This window comes from Piliocolobus tephrosceles, chromosome 3 (assembly GCF_002776525.5).
Source record: "Piliocolobus tephrosceles isolate RC106 chromosome 3, ASM277652v3, whole genome shotgun sequence".
NCBI classification, from domain to species: Eukaryota; Metazoa; Chordata; class Mammalia; order Primates; family Cercopithecidae; genus Piliocolobus; species Piliocolobus tephrosceles.
In genome coordinates, this window is record NC_045436.1 from 10,567,481 (window position 1) to 10,576,002 (window position 8,522).

Here is an 8,522-nt window from a genome sequence, read left to right on the forward strand (position 1 = left end):
GTTCCAGCTGATAAATGCTTTGCTCACAGGCTTCTGGCCAGAAGTCATCGAATAGTTCACTCAACCAAACCACAGGAGGCTGGGGAATACGTGAGAGCAAGCACATGGCTATGTGATGACTAGGGAACATCTCAGCCACAGTAACCTTTCTCAGGTTTTTTAGTTTCCTTATATTATTGTTTACTAAGGAATTTTTCAAGGTAAGTACTCAATTGCATTGTTTGCTTTTCCTGATTCTGTTGAAAGGTTCATGCTATATATTTTTTCTCCTATTTTAATGTAATGTAATGAATTAAATCAATTATAGCAAACCCTCCTTTTATACCTAGGTCATATTATTATTTTAATATGTTACTGGATATGGATTGCTATTATTTAGAATTTTTGCATCTTTTCACAAGATACTCTAGCCTGAACATTTATGTCCATGTGGTATCCCGTCAGATTTTAAGAGCTAAATTATATACGCTTACTATAAGATTTTCAGTGTTTCCTCTTTTTCTCTTCTCTGGGAAAGTTTTTGTAAGATTGGTATAATGGCTTCCCTAAATATGAAATAATTAACTGAATAAGCAATCTGGAATATAAATTCTTTATTTAATATAATAATATGTGTTTGTTTATTTTATTAATAATAAATAAATTTAAAATAAATAACTAAAGATAAATAAGTTTAAAATGAATACATATTTTAAAATATAATTTTTAAAAAATAGAGCACATTCTTCATACTTCCTATTATTTTCCAGGTGAAGATTGTGTTTTTTAGAGCAAAGACTCTCCTGATTGGGTTTGTACCAAATGTTGGAGGAGAAGGGGTGTGGATTGTGGGAACTGCTTCACCTATCTCTGTGTAGAACATGATGTAGTGTTGTTTGCATCAGCAACTATGCCAGATCCTTCTAAGAAATAATACATAACGTGGGAGAATGTTCATTATCAAGCAGCGTGCTGTCCTCTGTGCTAACAAACTTAGCTATTCAGCATAATGCATAATTTGTCTACATGTCTACATCTTCTTCGTTTGGCATATTGTGCCTACCAATATGTAAAGATAGTTTTTTTTTTTTTTTTTAATTGTGTTTTTTAAACAACTCACACTATTTAATCTTAAGCTTATTTTCCTAAAGTTGCTTTTATATTTTTGAAAAGTCTGCAGAACTTAAAGTAATATTATCTTTTTTTAACTTCGATATTGGAAGCTTATGTTTTCTCTCTTTCATTTCTTTCTTGATTAATTCTGTTGCACGAATCCTGCTTCTTTTATAAACGTAGTCTTTTAAATGATACAGTATTACCTTTGGTGACATTTTGATTGTACATTTGTTTCTATGTACCTAAGTTTTATTTCATCGTTATTATTTGCTGTCTTCTATTTCTTTAGGTTTATTTTGTACTTTTCCCCAGATGTTTAGGTTATTTGGTATCAGCCATTGTTTTTTTTTTTTTTTTTTTTTTTTTTTCTAATATGTGCACTTAATGCTTAAAGTTTCTTCCTGAGCACTATTTATCTGAATTATAAAATGTCTTGCACAACATCTATTCATCATCAAACAGTTTAGATGTTTTCCTCGTTATTATTTCAGTTGTTTTCTGTCATTCCTTATACTGAATAGAAATTATGAAAGGATTAAAATGATAGAAGTATACCAGTGAATTTAAGAAGTAAACAAAGCCAATATCTGATTCAATAATATTTTCTAAAATTATTTCAGACATTTGATTTCTTATTTATTTATTTATTTATTTACTTATTTACTTATTTATTTATTTATTATTTTTATTTTTTGAGACAGTGTCTTGCTCTGTTGCCCAGGCTGGAGTGCAGTGGTCGGATCTCAGCTCACTGCAAGCTCCGCCTCCCGGGTTCCCGCCATTCTCCTGCCTCAGTCTCCCGAGTAGCTGGGACTACAAGCGCCCGCCACCTTGCCCGGCTAGTTTTTTGTATTTTTTAGTAGAGACGAGTTTCACCGGGTTAGCCAGGATGGTCTTGATCTCCTGACCTTGTGATCCGCCCGTCTCGGCCTCCCAAAGGGCTGGGATTACAGACTTGAGCCACCGCGCCCGGCCTAATTTATTTTTAATAATAGCTATATGTTGCTTAGTATTTCCTATGGAATTCCATATAAAATAATAGAGAAATTCTAATATTAATTTGTTAATATTTATTTTTTATGTTGGAGTGCTATGCAAATGTCAAGGAAGCTGAAGAAGTGATTTCATTATGGAGCAAAATCTAATGTAAATTATCTTTACCCCAAATTGTTTCAGAATATAATTGCATAAATTTAAAATATGGGAGAGAAACTGAGGGAATAATGAAAATTTAAAAATGTATTAATAAACAAAGCTAGTAATAATGACCACACTTCTTACATATAGAAGATCCTTTCTCCATAAAGCAAGTTAACACTTTAAGTATTTACCCTGTTTTTTTTAATCATTTATCAAACTACTTTTTAAAGAAATAATAAGTGACAATTTTAAGAGTAGAACTAAATGACGAAAGATTTTTTTTTGTTTGTTTTTTACTTAGTGATTTAAATGGGAACCTATTGTTAAAATCACAAGAAATAATAGATCAATATCTATTACGAGCATGGATGCAAAAGTCTTCAATGAAGTATTAGCCAGATGAATCCAGCAACATAAAAATAATTTATTCTGGTCAGGTGTGGTGGCTCATGTCTGCAATCCCAACCCTTGGGCAGACTGAGGTGGGCAGATCACTTCAGGTCAGGAGTTCAAGACCAGTCTGGCCAACATGATGAGACCCCCCATCTCTTCTAAAAATATAAAAATTAGCTGGGCATGGTGGCACATGCCTGCAATCCAAGCTACTAGGGAGACTGAGGCAGGAGAATTTCATGAACCCAGGAGGCAGAGGTTGCAGTGAGCTGAGATTGCACCACCGCACTCCAGTTTGGATGACAAAGTGAGATTCCACCTCAAAAAAATTAGAAAAATAAAGATAAAAGTAATTTATTCTATGACAAAATGACATTTATCTCAGAAATGCAAGGTTGATTAAAATCTGAAAATATGTTAATGTCATATATCATAAGAGTAAAATAAAAAACAAATTATTTTAATAGCTGCAAAAAAAAAACTGTTGGAAAAATTCAACAAAAATTTGTATCAAAATTTAATGTTTTGATAAAAAACACTCCAAAAACCAGAAATAGAAGGAATCTTTCTCTAGTTGATAAAGAGCATTTATGAAAAACATACAGCTAACTCACACGTAATGGTGAAAAACTGTATGCTTTTTCCCTAAGATAAGGATTAAAAGAGGGATATCTGTTCTCACCATTTCTATTCAGTGTTGAACTAGAAGTACAACTGAGGGCAATTAGGCCAGAAAAACAAACTAAAAGTATTGACACTGGAAATAAACCAGAAAGACTGTTTTTATTCCCAGATGGCATGATCCTGTATATAAAAAAATCTAAAGAATTGAGTAAAATTATTGGAACTAATAAACAAATTCAGCAAGTTTGCAGGATACAAGATAAACATGTAAAAATTAATTGTATTTATATATACTTTAAAAAGCAATTAAAAATAAAATTAGAAAACAATTTCATTTATAGTTGCATCAAAAATAATAAAATACTTAAATAAATTTAATAAAAGTACTGTAAGATGTATTCCAAAAACTACAAAATGCTGTTGAAAGAAGTTAAATACTTAAATAATTTTTAAAAATTACATCTTCATATACTATAAGATTTAACATTGTTAAGAGAAATACTAACCAAATTTCCCTACAGATTCTATGCAGTCCATATCAGATTTTCAGATTACTTGTGGAGTTGATAAGATGAATGTAAACTTTATATAAAATTAAATGGAACCCAGAATAGCCAAAACCATCTTGAAAAAGAAGAGTAAAGTAGGGGGACTCATATTTCCCAATTTTGAAACTCACTAGAAAGCAACAATAATCAAGGTGGTGTGATACTGGCAAAATGATAAAAGTATAAACCATGGGATAAAATTAAGAGTCCAAAAATAAACCCATAGATCTATAGTTATTAATTTTCTAGAACTTTACTAAAACTGTGTAATGGTGAAAGAATGATAATTTCAACAAACTGTCCTGGGACATCTGAATCATCACATACAAAAGAATAAAGTTAAACTCACACTATATAAAAATTAACTCAAAATGAATTAAATTTAAATACAGGAGCAAAAACTATACAATGCTTAGAAGAAACTATAAGGGCCAACTTTTTGACCTTATACTTGGCAAGGGATTCTTAAATGCAACACAACAAGCATTAGCAACAACAACAACAAATAGATAAACTAGACTTCATCAATATTAAACATTTTTACATTTCAAAGGACACCATCAAGACAATGAAAAGGCAACCTATGTAATGGGATAAAATATCTACAAGCTACATGTCTGGTAAGAGGCTTGTTTCCAGAATATATAAAGAGAACTTACAACTCAGTAACATAGATACAAATAACTCAAATTTTTTAAAAGAGTAGATAATGTTAATTAACATTTCTTTAAGTAAGATTGCAAATAACCAATAGGCAAATGAAAAGATACTCAATTTAATTCATCATCAGGTAAATTAAGTCAAAAATATAATGAAATACCACCTTATACCCACTAGGAAGTCTAGAACTAAAAAGTCAGATAATAAATGCTGGCAAACAAGTGGAGAAAGCAGAACCCTCATATAGTGCTAGTGGAAATGTAAAATGGTATAGCGTCTTTGAAAAATAATCTGGTGACCCCTTACGTGATTACACAGAGATTTTCCAAATGGCCCAGCAATCCCACTCCTAGGTACATACACTTGGAGAAATGAAAATTACATTTACAAAGAAACTTGCACAAAAACATTTGCAGCAATGTTATTCATAATAGTCAAAAGGTATAAACAATTCAAATGCCCATCAACTGATGAATGAATAAACAAAATGTGGTACATACATGTAAAGTAACATTATCCAATTATAAAAAGTAATGAGGGAGGATAAGGTCCAAGAATCACTTGAGGCCAAAAGTTGCAGACCAACCTGAGCTACGTAATGGAAATGAAGTATTGGATGCATAGTATAACAGGATGAACCCTGAAAACATTATGTTAAGTGAAAGAAGTCAGTCACATAGGACTACATAGATAATTCCATTAATATAAAATGTCCAAACAAGGAAGCCCATAGAAACAAAAACTAGGTGAGTGGTTGACTAGGGTTGAAGGAAAGAGACGGATCACAGAGTGGTGATAGCTAATGTGTACCAAGTTTCTTTTTGTAGTGACAAAAATGTTCTAAAATTGCTTGCAAATATAGACGCTCTTCAACTTGCAATGAGGTTATGTTTTAATAAACTCATCATAAGTTTAAAATACTGCATGTCAAAAATGTATTTAGTATGCCTAAACTACTAGAATATTATAGCTTAGCCTCTCCTACTTCAAATGTGCTCAGAAAACTTACATTAGCCTAAAGTTAGGCAATGTCATCTAACACAAATCCTATTTTATACTGAAGTGTTGAATATCTCATATATTGAGTGTTGTACCAAAAATAAAACAAAGAATGGATGTAAAGTATGGTTTCCACTGAATACATATCACTTTCACACCATGGTGAAGTTGAAAAGTTGTAAGTTCATTGAAAGTTGGGGAATGTCTGTATCTGTGAATATACTAAAAACCTTTGAATTCTTTATCTTAAATGTGTTAATTATGTGTCCTGTGAACTATATTTCAATAAAACTGCTTTAAAAATATTCTTTGACAATTGTATTATGCATGAATATGTAGTCCAAACCAAAGTTGTAAAGGAACAAACGCAATAATTTCCACAATTTTACAAGTGCTTGATATACAACCCAAGCTACATATAGAGCCCTGTGTCAAGCAGCATATGCCAATTTATCCCAGCATTTTTGTAGGACATCCTGTTGATTCTAGAGATGGCAGCCATGGCTCATTCCTTCATTTCCTCAGGACTGTGAGGTTCTTGACTCATCCTCATAAAGATGTCAATGATATGATATCCTAGGGGTCCGGGGGAACTACTATTCCAAGGCAAGTTGGTGTTTCAGGAAAAAGCCCTCCCCATTTCCTTTGAATATATCCATAAAATTAGTAACTTCTAGACTGCACAATGTATGTGAGAGGGAAGCCACATTTGCCTGCAAAATGGCATTCATACAGACTTTCTAAAGCTGCGGGGAAACCCTCCAGTGTGAGGCAATTTATAACCCATCACTATGTTCTTTACACACACACACACACACACACACACACACACACACACACACCCGACTCAAAGATTTATAGTCTTATCACTGAATTAAAACAACTAGCAGAGTCAACTTTGTCTTCTATCTGAGCCTGGAAATGACAGCTGAAATTTTATTTTCCCTTATCTACCTCCAGCAGGGTTTACTGGGTGAACAAAAGGGTTTCACCTTTCACCAATCAAAAAGGAACATGAAACTCTCAAGCAGCCTTCCCTGTTGATGAACTGGGTTAAAGGGTGATGCAAAGATGATTCGTGGCTTTTCAGCTATGTGAAATGTAAGAGCAGTTCAAACTTAATGCCTAATACATGTTTACTAGGCACTGAACAATACATTTTTGAATGTGTTCAACTAGTTTGAATTATTTTGCACATACTCAATAAAAATTACATGTTTTTATTCATAATTTTTTTATAAATTTTTATTTTACCATTTACCAAGGTATCTAAGCACACTTTAAAATAGGCACACATAGATATCACACTGTCTTAGTCCATTCAGACTGCTATGCCATAAATTGGTTTGCTTATAAACTAAAAAATCCATTTCTCACAGTCTGGGGGCTGGGAAGTCCAAGATCAACGTGACACCAGATTTCATGTTTGGTGAACAATCACTTCCTCACAGATGGCCATCTTCTCTTTGTAGCCTCACGTGACAGAAGGGTCAGTGTGGAGATCTCTCTGGGATCTCTATTATAAGGGGATGAATTTCATTCGTGAGCATTCCACCCTTATAACCTAATCATCTCCCAAAGGTTCTACAACCAAAAACCATCACCTAAAGTATTAGGATTTCAACATATGAATGTTGAGGGAATGCAGACATTCAGTCTATTGCACATACCATAATACTGTGTCACTTTATAAAGCGTCATGACTTTTATATATGCAATTCATGCTCAGAGCAATTCTTGAAGACAAATATGATCTCCATTTTATAGATAAGAAAACTGAGGCTCAGAGAGACGAAGTCACTTGATCAATGTCTGGCCATGAGCAGGTCATAGAACTGGGATTTGTTGCCAACCCTAGCTAAATCTACGACTCGAAAATTAACTTTTATTCACTATAAATTAACCATAAATATCAATCAGGTTCAGTGGCATGCCTCTGTGTGTATGTTTACTTTGCTTATTTATTTGGATGTAGTCAGAAAATAATTGTTACTATTTAGTTCATTATGTTTACTATAATTTGTTCACATGTTTGGCATTGTATGTTTCCCAACACTGTTACTTAGAATATAGAGATTTGTGACAGTTATACCTACATTGTTCACTGTATACTTCATCATTATAAACTTGCTTAATTTTTCACTTTAAAATAGATTTTTACCTGTGTCAGATAAAGAAAGCATATAATAAAAAAGATTAAGAAAAAAAGTGCTGCTAAGCATTGAATTCTGATGTTCAATATATTTGTGTTCAAAATCACACACATACAAGCACTGCATACACAGGCATGTGGTTATCATAATCTAATCAGATTCTATCTGTAATTAAGGTGAAGCAAGAGGCAAAGACTTTCTTTTTGAATAGTGGGATTATTGATAATATTTTCATCAGGTCCCTTCAAGGTAAATCAAGAATCTTTTGGCTCAGCACAGAGGCTCACACCTGTAATCCCAGCACTTTTGGAGGTTTATGTGAAGTCTTTTTACTTTTTTGATGTGGGTATTTATTTCTATAAACTTTCCTTTTAGAACTGCTTTCTGCTATATCCTATATGTTTGGATATACTGTATTTCAATTTTTATTTTTCTCAACAAGTTTCTAATTTCTTCATTAATCTAATTATTTTTCAGGAACACATTATTTTATTTAATTTCTATGGATTTGTACAGGTTCCAATGTTCCTTCTGTTATTGGTTTCCAATTTTATTTTGTGGTGATCAGAAAAAATGTTAGATACGATTTTAATTTTAAAAAAAAATTGTTAAGACTTATTTTGTGACCTAACATACGGTTTATCCTGGATCACTTGAAGCCAGGAATTTGAGACCAGCCTGGGCAAAAATTTGAGACCATTTCTCTACAAAATGTTAATAAATTAGCTAGGTGTGGTGGTACCCACCTGTACTTCCATCAACTACAGAAGCTGAGTTGGGAGAATCGCTTGAGCTCAGGAGTTTGAGGCTGTAGTGGCTTATGACCACACCACTGTAGTGTGGCCTGGATGACAGAGTGAGACTGTGTCTCTAATTTAAAAAAAGATATTTAAAAGAAATTTTAAAATTT